The 14,214-nt window shown below is 35.8% G+C and overlaps 1 long non-coding RNA gene across 1 annotated transcript in view; it reads left to right on the forward strand.

The window, feature by feature from the left end:
- LOC132489365 (uncharacterized) overlaps window positions 1-9,299 on the forward strand; it is a 269,560-nt gene extending 260,261 nt beyond the window's left edge. Inside the window, exon 3 of the long non-coding RNA XR_009531854.1 lies at window positions 9,143-9,299. This is a non-coding gene — a long non-coding RNA (uncharacterized LOC132489365). The remainder of the gene's footprint in view (window positions 1-9,142) is intronic.
- Window positions 9,300-14,214: the final 4,915 nt, after the last annotated feature.

A 14,214-nucleotide genomic window follows, 5' to 3' on the forward strand; every position in this document is an offset into this window, starting at 1 on the left:
ATTCCTAGGTATTTTATTCTTTTTGATATGACAGTAAATGGGACTGTTTCCTTAAATTCTCTTTCTGATCTTTCATTGTTAGTGTATAGGAATGCAAGAGATTTTTATGTATTAATTTTGTATCCTGCTACTTTACCAAATTCATTGATGAGCTCTCATAGTTTTCTGGTAGCATCTTTAGGATTCTCTATGTATAGTATCATGTCAACTGCCAACAGTGACAGTTTTACTTCTTCTTTTCCAATTTGGATTCCTTTTATTTCTTTTTCTCTGATTGCCATGACTAGGACTTCCAAAACTATGTTGAATGAAAGTGGTGAGAGTGGCACCACTTTTTTTTTTTTTTTAGGAACATACCCTTTTATTGTCTAGCTCCTTTGACAGTTTCATGTCTCTCTAAAGGAGATGGGAAGTTTGGAGTATTATTGGGTCTTTCAGTGGAAAAGAGGAATGGGCAGGAACAGTGGAGGTGAGTGAATATCTTACCACGTGGGAATGTGCCACTGGAACATCCAAGCCCACATCTGGCATGCTCCCCATCACAGTCTGCTTTACTGTCCCTTTAAAAGAAATATGGAACAGTATGTAGCAAAACAAATAAATTACTCTCCATCTCTCAGAAAGCAAGTTCACCTTCTGGACAGGTGCTTCCAAAGAAGTGAGCTTTTCAACTTCCTTGGCTCCAGCCAGTAGGAGATGAGAGGCCCCTGCTTCCCAAATCTCAAGATTTCTTGTGGTGTTTAGTTAGACTTGGGATCTTGTTGCTTGGGCATCTCTCCTCCATCTTCCAAATCCATCTCTGCAGCAACTGACATACATAGGACCTGGTGATACCATGTGGCAGATGCCACAATCTTGTGGAGGCAAAGAGGTCGTTTGTGTTCTGGCACTCTGATGATGAAGAAGTAAAAGGGCACTTCTTGTCTTATTCTTGTCTTGTTCCTGATCTTACAGGAAATGCTTTCAGCTTTCCACCATTGAATATGATGTTAGCTGTGGGTTTGTCACATATGACCTTTATTATGTTGAGGTATGTTCCCTCTATGCCCATTGTCTGTAGAGTTTTATCATAAATTGGTGTTGGATTTTGTCAAAAGCTTTTTCTGCATCTATTGAGATGATCATATGGTTTTTATTCTTCAATTTGTTAATGTGGTGTATCACACTGATTGATTTGCAGATATTGAAAAATACTTGCAGCCCTGGGATAAATCCCACATGATCACGGTGGGATTTTAATGTATTGTTGGATTTGGTTTGCTAGTATTTTGTTGAGAATTTTTGTGTCTATGTTCTTCAGTGATATTGGCCTGTAATTTTCTTTTTTTGTGGTATGGTATCTTAGTCTGGTTTTGGTATCAGGGTGATAGTGGCCTTATACAATGAGTTTGGGAGTGTTACCCCCTTGGAAATTTTTTGAAATCATTTCAGAAGGATAGGTGTTAACTCTTCTCTAAATGTTTGATAGATTTCACCTCTGGAGCCATCCTTGTTCAGTTTGGGGAGATTGTATCTTTCTAAGAATTTGTCCATTTCTTCTATGTTGTCCATGTTATTGGCATACGGTTGCTTGTAGTAGTCTCTTATGATCCTTTGTATTTCTGTGGTGTCTGTTGTAACTTCTCCTCTTTCATTTCTAATTTTATTGATTTGGGCCCTCTCCCTTTTTTTCTTGATGAGCCTGACTAAAGGTTTATCAATTTGTTTATTTTCTCAAAGAACCAGCTTTTAGTTTCATTGTGTTTCCTTATTAATTTCCTGTCTGGATAATCTGTCCATTGGTATAAGTGCGGTGTTAAAGTTCCCCACTATTATTGTGTTACTGTTGATTTCCCCCTTTATGGCTGTTAGCATTTGCCTTATATATTGAGTTGCTTCTATGTTGGGTGCATATATATTTACAATTGTTATATCTTCTTCTTGGATTTATCCCTTCATCATTATGTAATGTCCTTCCTTGTCTCTTGTAACAGTCTGTATTTTAGTCTATTTTATCTGATATCAGTATTGCTACTCCATCTTTCTTTTCATTTCATTTGAATGGAATACATTTTTCCATTCCCTCACTTTCAGTCTGTATGTGTCCCTAGGTCTGAAGTGGGACTCTTGTAGACACCATATATATGAGTCTTGTTTTTCTATCCATTCAGCCTGTCTATGTATTTTGGTTGGAGCATTTAATGCATTTGCATTTAAGGTAATTACCAATAGGTACATTCTTATTGCCATTTTGTTAACTGTTTTGGGAGTGTTTTCATAAGTCTTTTTTCTACTTTTCCTCTTCTGTTCTCTTGTGATTTGATGGCTTCCTTTAGTGTTGTATTTGAATTCTTTTTTCTTTTTTGTGTGCATATCTGTTGTAGATTTTTGGTTTGCAGTTACCATGAGGTTTCAATATAGCAGTCTATATATGTACAAGATTGTTTTAAGTTGCCAGTCTCTTGATATCTTTATCTCATTTTTGTATCAGGGTGATGGTGGCCTCATAAAATGAGCTTGAGCGTGTTCCTTCATCTGCAATTTTTGGAATAGTTTGAGAAGGATAGGTTCTAACTCTTCTCTAAATGTTTGATAGAATTTGCCTGTGAAGCCATCTGGTCCTGGACTTTTGTTTGTTGGGAGCTTTTAAATCATAGTTTCAATTTCAGTACTTGTGATTTTTCTGTTCATTTCTTCTTGGTTCAGTCTTGGAAGGTTGTACCTTTATAAGAATTTGTCCATTTCTTCTAGGTTGTCCATTTTATTGGCCTATTGTTGCTTGTAGTAGTCCTTATGATCCTTTGTATTTCTGTGGTGTCAGTTGTAATTTCTCATTTTCATTTCTAATTTTATTGATTTGAGTCCTCTCCCTTTTTTTCTTGATGACTTTGGCTAAAGGTTTTCAATTTTGTTTACCTTTTAAAAGAGCCAGCTTTTAGTTTCATTGATCTTTGCTATTGTTTTCTTTGTCTCTGTTTCATTTATTTCTGCTCTGATATTTATGATTTCTTTCCTTTTACTAACTTTAGCTTTTGTTTGTTCTTCTTTCTCTAGTTGTTTTAGGTGTAAGGTTAGGTTGTTTATTTGAGACTTTTCTTGTTTCCTGAGGTAAGATTGTATTCCTTTAATCTCCCCTTTTAGAATTGCTTTTGCTGTGTCCCCTAGGTTTTGAATTGTTGTGTTTTCATTGTCATTTGTCTCTAGGTATTTTTTGATACCCTCTTTGATTTATTCAGTGATCCACTGGTTGTTTAGTAACATATTGTTTAGGCTTCATGTGTTTGTGTTTTTTACAGTATTTTTCCTGTAATTGATTTCTAATCTCACAGTGTTGTGGTTGGAAAAGATGCTTGATATGATTTCAATTTTCTTAAATTTACCATGGCTTGCTTTGTGGCCCAAGATATGATCTATCCTGCAGAATGTTCCATGTTCACTTGAGAAGAAAGTTTATTCTGCTGCTTTCAGATGGAATGTCCTATAGATATTATTTAAATCTAGCTGGTCTGTGTCATTTAGGGCTTGTGTTTCCTTATTAATTTTCTGTCTGGGTAATCTGTCCATTGGTGTAAGTGGGGTGTTAAAGTTCCCCACTCTTATTGTGTTACTGTCGATTTCCTCTTTTATGGCTGTTAGCATTTGCCTTATATATTGAGTTGCTCCTATGTTGGGTGCATATATATTTACAATTGTTGTATCTTCTTCTTGGATTGATCTCTTAATCAGATCATTATCTAGTGTGCTTCCTTGTCTCTTGTAACAGTCTTTATTTTAAAGTCTACTTTGTCTAAGAATTGCTACTCCAGCTTTCTTTTCATTCCATTTGCATGGAATACCTTTTTCCATCCCCTCACTTTCAGTCTGTATGTGTCCCTAAGTCTGAAGTGGGTCTCTGTAGACAGCATATATATGGGTCTTGTTTATCTATCCATTCAGCCTATGTCTTTTGCTTGGAGAATGTAATCCATTTACATTTAAGATAATTATTGATACATATGTTCCTATTGCTATTTCTTAATTGTTTTCAGTTTGTTTTGGTAGGTCTTTTCTATCTCTTTGTTAAACATTTATTGTATCTTCTTGGTCTGTGCATCCATTATTGAATCATCTTTACTATCATTCCTCTGAATTCTTTTTCAGGTAGATTGCTTATCTCCACTTCGCTTAGTTGTTGTTCTGGAGTTTTATTTTGTTCCTTCATCTGGAACATATTTCCCTGCCATCTCATTTTGTCTAACTTTCTGTGTTTGTGGTCCCATAGGCTGCAAGATTATAGTTCCTCTTTTTTCTGGTGTCTGTCCCCTGGTGAATGAGGCTGGTCTAAGAGGCTTGTATAGGCTTCCTGGTGGGAGGGACTGGTCCCTGCCTACTGGTGGGCAGGGCTGTGTTAAGGGGTGTGTTTAGAGGCAGCTGTGGGCTCAGTCAGACTTCAAGCAGCTTGGCTGATGGCTGATGGGTGGGGCTGTATACCTGCCCTGTTGGTTGTTTGGCCTCAGGTGTCCCAGCACTGGAGCCTTCAGGCTGTTGGGTGGGGCCAGGTCTTGGTGTCAAAATGGTGTCCTCCAGGACAGCTCATACCACTAAGTATTACCCAGAATCTCCACCACCATGGTCCTTGTCCCCACAGTGAGCCACAGCTACCCCACCACCCCAGAAGGCTCTCCAGGGCCATCAGGTTGGTCTGGCCCAGGCTCCTATGAAGTAAATGCTTTGTCCCTGGGTCCTGGTGCTCATGAGACCTTGTGTGCACCCTCCAAGACTGACATTTCTGTTTCCCCCATTCCTGTGGAGTTCCTAAGATCAAGCCCCGCTGGCCTTCAGAGCCAAATGCTCTGGGGGCTCCTCCTCACAATGCCAGAGCCCCAGACTGTGGAGCCTGACACAGGGCTCAAAATGCTCACTCCTGTGGAAGAACCTCTGCAATATAATTATTTTCCTATTTCTGGATCACCCACCCAGCAGGTATGGGATTTGACTGTATCATGAATGTGCCCCTCCTACTGTCTCATTCTGGCTTCTTTGTCTTTGGAAGTAGAATATCTTTCTTGGTAGGGTGCAGTCCTTTGTCAATGGTTGTTCAGCAGTTAGTTGTAATTCTGGTGTTTTCATGAGAAGCGATGAGCTCAGGTCCTTCTACTCTGCAATTTTGTCTGGGGATTGATTCTGAGAAAGTGATTTTCTTAATTGATAAAATGCAGTTTATAAAAGTCAATATTAATACATTTTTATAAAATCTTTTAGCAAACTATGCAAATAACATCTTAATGGTGAAACATTATAATCATAACTTACTATGAGGATGGATGTCCAGTAACACTAATTGTTACCAAAATTGTCCTAGAGTTTCCAGCCCATACAATAAGAGGAAAAAAATTTTTTAAGGTTTGGAGAGGAAGAAACAAAACATTTTATAAACAATTGGTATAATATTTCTCAATATAGACAACTACAAAGAATATGCAAAACAATTTTTGGAAGATTAGTAAGTTTGCTAAATATAAGATCATTATACAAAAACCCATTACATTTGTACACAACAGCAAAAAGTAGAATAGTTACAATGTACAATAACAAAAAATAGATGGTAACTAGAATCTAAAAAATTCAAGGCTTTTATGAAAAATATATATAGAAAGACAAAATCTCAACAAATAAAGCATATACCATATTCATGGTTTACAAAAACTCAAAATTACTAAAAAGTTTCAGTGTGATTTTGATCATAACCTTAACGGGTATTTTTACAGGACATTGACAAACAGATCCTGAAATGTATAGGAAAGAACTGAGACTAAAGAAAGTGAAACTTTTCCTGAAGAAATGATGGGATCTTACTCTACCAGACACCAAAATTCATCATAAAGCTGTGGTAATTAGGGCAGTAGGGTACTAGTGCAGGGATAGTTAAATAGATAAATGTAAGAGGAAAGAACAACCATAAACAGATACATGCAACTATGGAAATGTGATGTACAACAAAGGAGATGTTACAGATCATGGGAAAATGAGCAACCTGATTAAATGATGCTGTGGCAATTGTTAATCCATATAGAAATATCAACATATAGCCTTATACAATAGATACAAGAAAATAAGCTCCAAATAGATTAGAATTAAAGGTGTAAGTCTAAACTTTAAGCTTTTAGAATAAATTATAGAAGACTATCTTTAAAGACTCAGAATTGCAAAGGTTTTCTTCAGCAAGACACACATACAAATGCTAACTAAAAAATAAATCTTGATAAATATAATTATAAACTTACTTATTAAAATACAAACATGAAAAGATAAACCACAAACTGGGAGAATATGTAATCAACAAGGATGCATATCAGTATATCAAAAAAAAACTACTACAAATTAATAAAATAACCCAATAGAATAATGATGGTAAAATTCACCAAAATGAGGAAATTCAGAAGGGAAATTAGTTTTAAGAGGAAAATGAAGTTTTGGGGACTGTTGAGTTTCAAGGTTATGGCAGAAGTTGTAGATCAATCTGACCAGTAGACCACAAATTGTTGTGGAGATGCAGGGTGTGGGAGGGGACATTTGCTTAGCCTCGTAACCTGGGGAGGGGAGAGTGCCAGGGAGCTGAACAAGTGTTAAACCAGTCATCTTGTTTCAGCCTTGTCCTGCATCCTGGCTTAGTGCTCTGTTGCCTCCCCCAACCCCCCAAACTCCTACACCTCTACAACCTCAACCCCATTCTGCAGCATGAATTGACTTGCTTCTTACTGGCCTTGCCTTCCCTTATCCCTTGTGGATAAGAAGAGTTCAACTTTATTTTTTTGTTGTGCTTTGTTATACAATGTGCATCATTCTCAAATGCTATCTTTTTGTCTCCCACTAGCTTTGTCCTTGTGAGCTTGCAATGCTTTTTATCCTTTGTTGTTGATTTGGTGAAGGGTAAAGATAAATTCATATGTCCAATAGGCCATAATTTACTTGAAACTCTCTACTTGAAAGTTATCTCTGAATTATCACCATGCCTATCAGCTGAGGTCTGTAGGTTCTCTGGGTCTTAATTATGTGCTATTACTGAAAACTATTCTTTGGGTGTGAATTTTTGGCTCCAGCACTTACTAGTTGTTTCAGGCAAGATAAGCTATTTAATCTCTTAGCTGACATTTTCTTATCTACAAAATGAGGCTTTTTATTGTGTAACCCACAAAAATATTTAAAGAATTAATAATGTAAATAAAATTACTGAGCACTGTAGCATATGTGCATTATCTTGCCACTTCCACCTGGTAGAATAATAGTAACACCTACAGTACGAAATCTTGACTGTAGTTGACTATATGTTTTTCCTGAATTTTCTGGGCTGCTTTCAACTAGAGGATAAACGTCCTTCCCTAAGAGACATTATAGAGAGGATTTCTGTATTATATGTCTTTATGTACCTACCTTACCCCTGTGTATTTATAGAAGAATTTCTCCTGGCACTACTTTTAGCATTTTCTTTAACTTCTCCAACGAGCTATTTTCTGTACAGTATTATATGTCTTTATGTACCTACCTTACCCCTGCTTATTTATAGACAAGATGAGGAGAGGGTTCATAATATGCTTTCTGTATATTCCATATTGTCCATCACAGGCACTCAAATATTTGAACTATTTGTGCCTGCTTAAATAACTGTTTATAATAGTTTGAATATAGCCAGATTCTACCCCCTTTTAATTAGGTCCAGTTCTGTGGCGTTTGCTCTGACGTCAAAAGTCTATTTATATTTTTATATGACAACAGATGTTGTACCTGTTATTTGAGATTTTTTCTACTGGTCAACTTTTGTTTTGCTTATTTTCTTGTATCTTATTGTGTAAGGCTATATGTTGATATTTCTATATGGATTAACAATTGCCACAGCATCATTTAATCAGGTTGCTCATTTTCCCATGATCTGTAACATCTCCTTTGTTGTACATCACATTTCCATAGATGCATGTATCTGTTTATGGTTGTTCTTTCCTCTTACATTTATCTATTTATCTATCCCTGCACTAGTACCCTACTGCCCTAATTACCACTGCTTTATGATGAATTTTGGTGTCTGGTAGAGTAAGCTCCCATCATTCCTTCAGGAAGAGTTTCACTTTCTTTAGTCTCAGTTCTTTCCTATACATTTTAGGATCTGTTTGTCAATTTTGGTTTTTTCTTTACTTTGAGGGTTGTCAATAGCAGCATTTAACCTGACTGAGAAAAGCTTAAATTTAATGAAACTGATCATTCATCTATTCTTCTTGGACCCCTCTTGGGGACCGCCATAGAATATCCTACTGAATTTGGCACTGTAGCCTGGATGCCCAACAGTTTGGTGATCCGATCTCTGTCTCGTCTCGAATATGCTACATGTTATATTCTTAACCCCAGCACACTGCTTTAGTTTCTTTATAGGAAAAAGAAGGGGAGAGCTTGGCCAAGAAGGTTTGGTCCAGCCGTGAATGAATATGAAATCTTAGGAGGCTGGGCTTATAGTGAGAAAATAATGCTGGCATTTATCCACTTAGAATTGCACAGTGCTCCCACCACCACCCCCCAACACACACACAATGTGGATTGGTTTAACACCCTTTGTTGGTGTTATTTGGCCATTCCCTTCAAATGCTAATGACCAGCTAGTTTAACACCCTTTATTGGTGTTATTCGGACAGTCCCTTCAAGTGTGAATGAATAGCTTGCTTTGTTTCCATAGACAGGGCAGCCAAATAACTTCGGGGCCTAGAAGCAAATTATTTCTCTGGTATAGACCCACCCTGAATGATGAATTGGGCTCTATGGTGGCTGTTTCACTGAAGACTGGGATTTCCCTACCCATTGCAAACCAGGCCAAAAAGGAGCTAAACCATTTTCTCCTCATTATCACCTCATTAAGTTCCCCAAGCTAGTGCAGGGTTGGAGTAGAGGCCTGCTACAGGTAGCTTAATGAGTTTCTTATTTATAGGTCCCTGTGCTGTTATGCAAAAGCTTGTTATTCCCAGGCCTAGAGTATGGCATTTTCTAAAGGGAGTTGAGAAATGCAATTATCAAGCATCTTAGTATGGGCCTCACACTGCTTCTTGGCCACTTGATCGACAATAAATAAATACACTTGTTAGATTTGTAGAATTTGATATTGTGCTGTGGTGTTTACCCCACTTTTCTTGTTTTTTTCTTCTAGCAACACAGAACAGATGCTGCCCCAGATGTGGAAGATGCAGATGTTTAATTTCAGAATAACTCCAAATTCATAACTGTATATGGCATTCTACAGATTCCTCAGTTTGATTTTGAGGAGAAAATAGTCCCCCTCCCCAAAACGTTGTTTAAATATTTTTTCCTGCTTTATAAGTGACTTGGTGGTCACATTTAATTGAGAATTGAAAACCAGTTCCATTTTTAGTTATGACAGAAAGATACTAAAAATTGTTATAATTAATATGCAAATATACAAATCAGTGCTCTGTATTTTGAGTTTTCAAAAAATCAATTTACTAAACATTCAGGAACTGACTATTTACTAAGCACTATGTGTCTGGTAGTGAGTGAGGTACTGACAGGATGTAAAAAGATGATAGACACACAAGTCATTGTCATAGAATCAAAGAAATGTATCATCTGAATATGTCCTAGCAGTTATAACTTAGATGTATATAGAGATATATATTTATTCAGGTATATTCATATAAATATGTATATACATATATTTCTTTACAAAGATATTATACTAAAGGAAGCAGAGAATAATATTAAAGCAAAATAAAAGTTGACCAGTAGAAAAGAGATCAAATAACAGGTACAACATCTGTTGTCATATAAAAATATAAATAATTAGACTTCTGATGTCAGCAAATGCCACACAACTGGACCTAATTAAAAGGGGGGGAGAATCTGGCTATATTCAAACTATTATAAACAGTTATTTAAGCAGGCACAAATAGTTCAAATATTTGAGTGCCTGTGAGGGACAATATGGAATATACAGAAAGCATATTATGAACCCTATCCTCATCTTGTCTATAAATAAGCAGGGGTAAGGTAGGTACATAAAGACATATAATACTGTACAGAAAATAGCTCGTTGGAGAAGCTAAAGAAAATGCTAAAAGTAGTGCCAGGAGAAATTCTTCCACTTTAAAGAATCAAAGAGAGTGGAATGGATGTGTTAGAATTTGAGTTTAGATTTAATAGGATGGGAGGGTTTCAAAAGAGTGGTTGCTTCAATATTTCCAAGTGGGACAGACTTAGCAGCAACATGTGATTGTCAGGAACTTCAATGATTGATAGAGCCTTGTCTTGAAGTTATATTTTCAGTACCAGTTCCCTATTTCCACTTGGGTTAGAAAGTGTGCATTATATTTGAGGTGGCTAACTGGCCAGCAGACATGGATAAGGAAGTGGTTAAAACTCACCCAACTTTGTAGTACTTCTGCACAAAAAATTAGCAAAGGTGTAAGATTTCAGGTTACATTCAGAAAGTATGGATTAATTTTTCCTAGTAAGAACTTGAAATATATGTATAAAAGAATAGTACAAGATACACATTAAAAAATAGAATAGAGAAAGAGAATATGAGGACTAGAGAAAAGTTGGATCAATAAAGCAGATTAGGAATTTCAGGCTTTGCTCTCTAGCCAGTAGAAAGCATTTTTTCTTCCTCTAATTGTTTTGTTTTCCAAGCAATAAGACAGAATGATCAGATGGTTAATAGAAGTGACTTGATGGATAGACTGGCAAAGAGAAAAGCTAAAGTCAGGGAGATCATTTAGGGGCCTATTCAGTAGTCTAGGTTAAGGTGAAAAGATGAATTTATAGATAAGGTAGAAAGAAGAAAATGAATTCAAGATGAATTCATCACAGTTTAAACACTAAGTAATTTACTTAGAACACTTTCATGGTGAAAGTTTGTATAATTAAAGGATAACTAAAATTTCAAGCTTGGATAACTATGAGAATGTTATCCCTAGTTAACAGTGACAGAACTGTGAAAATCTATGTGTGTTTTGCTTTAGAATTTAATAGTGGGAGAGATGAAAAAAAACTCTTCTTTGGACTTTTAAGGTTGGAAGTTCAGATATTTTTTACAATAGAATATCCAAGAGGTAACAGAAAATTGGAACTATAGTTTTACAAATAATTGCTGCTATAGAATGAATGAGACTTAAGACAATGTAGAAAGAAAATAAAGTATGGGAAGATCAATTAGGTACATGGTATGTGGGGAGGAAAGAGAAATCGGAGGAGAAAATGAAGAATCAGGATTGAGAGAGCAACAGTAGATTAGTTCATTTTTGCAGTAGTTTATGTAAGAGGAATATTCAAGAAGAAATGGAAAAAGTGTCAAACATTCTAAAAAAGTAAAGTTCAATAATTTAGAAAAATTCATTGTATTTGTTGACTAAATGGTAAAAAAATGACAGTTGAATATTAACAGTTTTTAACTTTTATATTTATAAATATATATATTTATATTTTTATATATATAGAACATTTCATCCCAAAGCAACAGAATGCACATTCTTTTCAAGTGCATATAGAACAGTCTTTAAGATAGATCATATATTAGGCCACAAAACAAGCCTTAATAAATTTAAGAAGATTGAAATTATATCAGGCATCTCTTCCCAACCACAATAGTATGAAACTAGAAATAAATTATAAAAAGAAAACTGGAAAATTCACGAATATGTGGAGATAAAAAATATGCACTGATAACCACTGGGTCAAAGAATTAAAAGAGAAATTTTAAAAAACCTTAAAACAAATAAAAATGGGAGTACAACATACCAAAAGATATGGGATGCAAAAAAAAACAGTTCTAAGAGGGAAGTTCATAGTGATAAATGCCTACATCAAGAAATAAGAAAAATCTCAAACAACATAATTTAACACCTCAAGGAACTAGTGAAAGAAGAACAACTTAAGTGCAAGGTTAATAGAAGGAAGGAAATAAGAAAGATCAGAATGGAAGTAAATAGAGACTGAAAAGACATTAAACAGATCAATGAAACTAAGAGCTGGTTCTTTGAAAAGTTCAACAAAACCAAGAAAAGAAGAGGACTCAAAATCAGAAATGAAAGAAGAGATATTACACCCCAAACCACAGAAATACAGATGAGAGAGCCTAAACAATTATACACCAACAAGTTGGACAACCTAGAAGAAATGGCTAAATTCCTGGAAGCATACAACCTGCCAATACTGAGTCATCAAGAAATAAAAAATCTGAACAGACTGATTACTAGCAAGAATATTGAATCAGAAATAAAAAAAAACAACTTCCCAACAGAAAAAGCTCAGGACCAGATGGCTTCACTTGTTAAATGTTTGGTAGAATTCAAAAAGAATTAATACAGAGTCTCTTCAAACTCTTCTGAAGAATAGAAGAGGAAAGAACACTTTCAACCTCATTTTACGAGGCCAGCATTAACCTGATACCAAAACCCAGACGAGGATGTCACACACACACACACACGAATTACAGGCCAATATCCCTGTGAAGCATGGGGGAAAAATCCTCAACAAATATTAGCAAATCAATTCAAGAATACATTAAATGGATCATACACCATGATCAAGTGGGATTTATCCCAGGGATGAAAGAATGGTTCAACATCCACAAATTAATCAATGTGATATACCCCATCAAAAAAATGAAGGATGAAAATTACATGATCATCTCAATAGATGCAAAAAAGCATTTGACAAAATTCAACATTTATGATACAACCTCTCAACAAAGTGGGTATAGAGAGAATATACCTCAACATAACAAAGCCCAGATATGATAAGCTAACATACTCAACAATGAAAAGCTAAAAGCTTTTCCTCTAAAATCGGGAGCAAGAAAAGGATGCCCACTCTCACCACTTTCATCCAACTTAATGTTGGAAGTACTAGCTTGAGCAATTAGGCTAGAAAAAGAAAAGCATCCAAGTTGGAAAGGAAGAAGTAGAACTGTCAATATTTGCAGATAACATGATATTATTTATTCAAAACCCTGAGACTTCATCAAAATAACTGTTAGAACTAATCAACACATTCAGTAAAGTCACAGGATACAAAATCAATGTATGGTAATCTGTGGTATGTCTTTTCACTAAAAATGAATTATCAGAAAGAGAAATTAAAACTATCCCATCTACACCTGCATCAAAAAGAATAAAACATATAAGAATAAATTTAACCAAGGAGGCGTAAGACCTGTACACTGAAAACTACAAGACACTGATGAAAAATATTGTAGAAGAAAAAAAAATGTGGAAAGATAGTCTGAGTTCATGGATTGAAAGAATTAATATTGTTAAAATGTCCATACTACCCAAAGCAATCTATTGATTCGATGCAACCCCTATCAAAATCATTAGAGAAATGCAAATCAAAACTACAATGAGGTATCACCTCACAGTGGTCAGAATGGCCATCATCAAAAAATCCACAAACAATAAATGCTAGAGAGGGTGTGGAGAAAAGGGAACCCTCTTGCACTGTTGGTGGGAATGTAAATTGATACAGCCACTATGGAGAACAGTATGTTGGTTCCTTTAAAAAATAAAAATAGAAATACCATATGATGCAGCAATCCCACTACTGGGCATATCCCTGAGAAAACCATAATTCAAAAAGAGTCATGTACCACAATGTTCATTGCAGCTCAACTTACAATAGCCAGAACATGGAAGCAACCTAAGTGTCCACTGACAGACGAATGGATAAATAAGTTGTGGCACATATATACAGTGGAATATTAGCCATAAAAAAAGAAATGAAATTGAGTTATTTGTAGTGAGGTGGATGGACCTAGAGTCTGTCATACAGAGTGTAAGTCAGAAAAAGAAAAACAAATACCATATGCGAACACATATATAGGAATCTAAAAAAATTAAAAATGGTTTTGAAGAAGCTAGGGGCAGGACAGGGATAAAGATGCAGACATAGAGAATGGACTTGAGGACACGGGGAGGAGAAGGGTAAGCTGGGATGAAGTGAGAGAGTGGCATGGACATATATACACTATCAAATGTAAAATTGATAGCTAGTGGAAGCAGCCATATAGCAAAGGGAGATCAGGTGCTTTGTGACCACCTAGAGGGTTGGGATAGGGAGGGGGGAGGGAGATGCAAGAGGGAGGAGATATGGGGTTATATGTATATCCATAGCTGATTCACTTTGTTATACAGCAGAAACTAACACACTATTGTAAAGCAATTATACTCCAATAAAGATGTTAAAGAAATAATTCCAATGACATTT

This window comes from Mesoplodon densirostris, chromosome 4 (genome assembly GCF_025265405.1).
Source record: "Mesoplodon densirostris isolate mMesDen1 chromosome 4, mMesDen1 primary haplotype, whole genome shotgun sequence".
Taxonomy (NCBI): domain Eukaryota; kingdom Metazoa; phylum Chordata; class Mammalia; order Artiodactyla; family Ziphiidae; genus Mesoplodon; species Mesoplodon densirostris.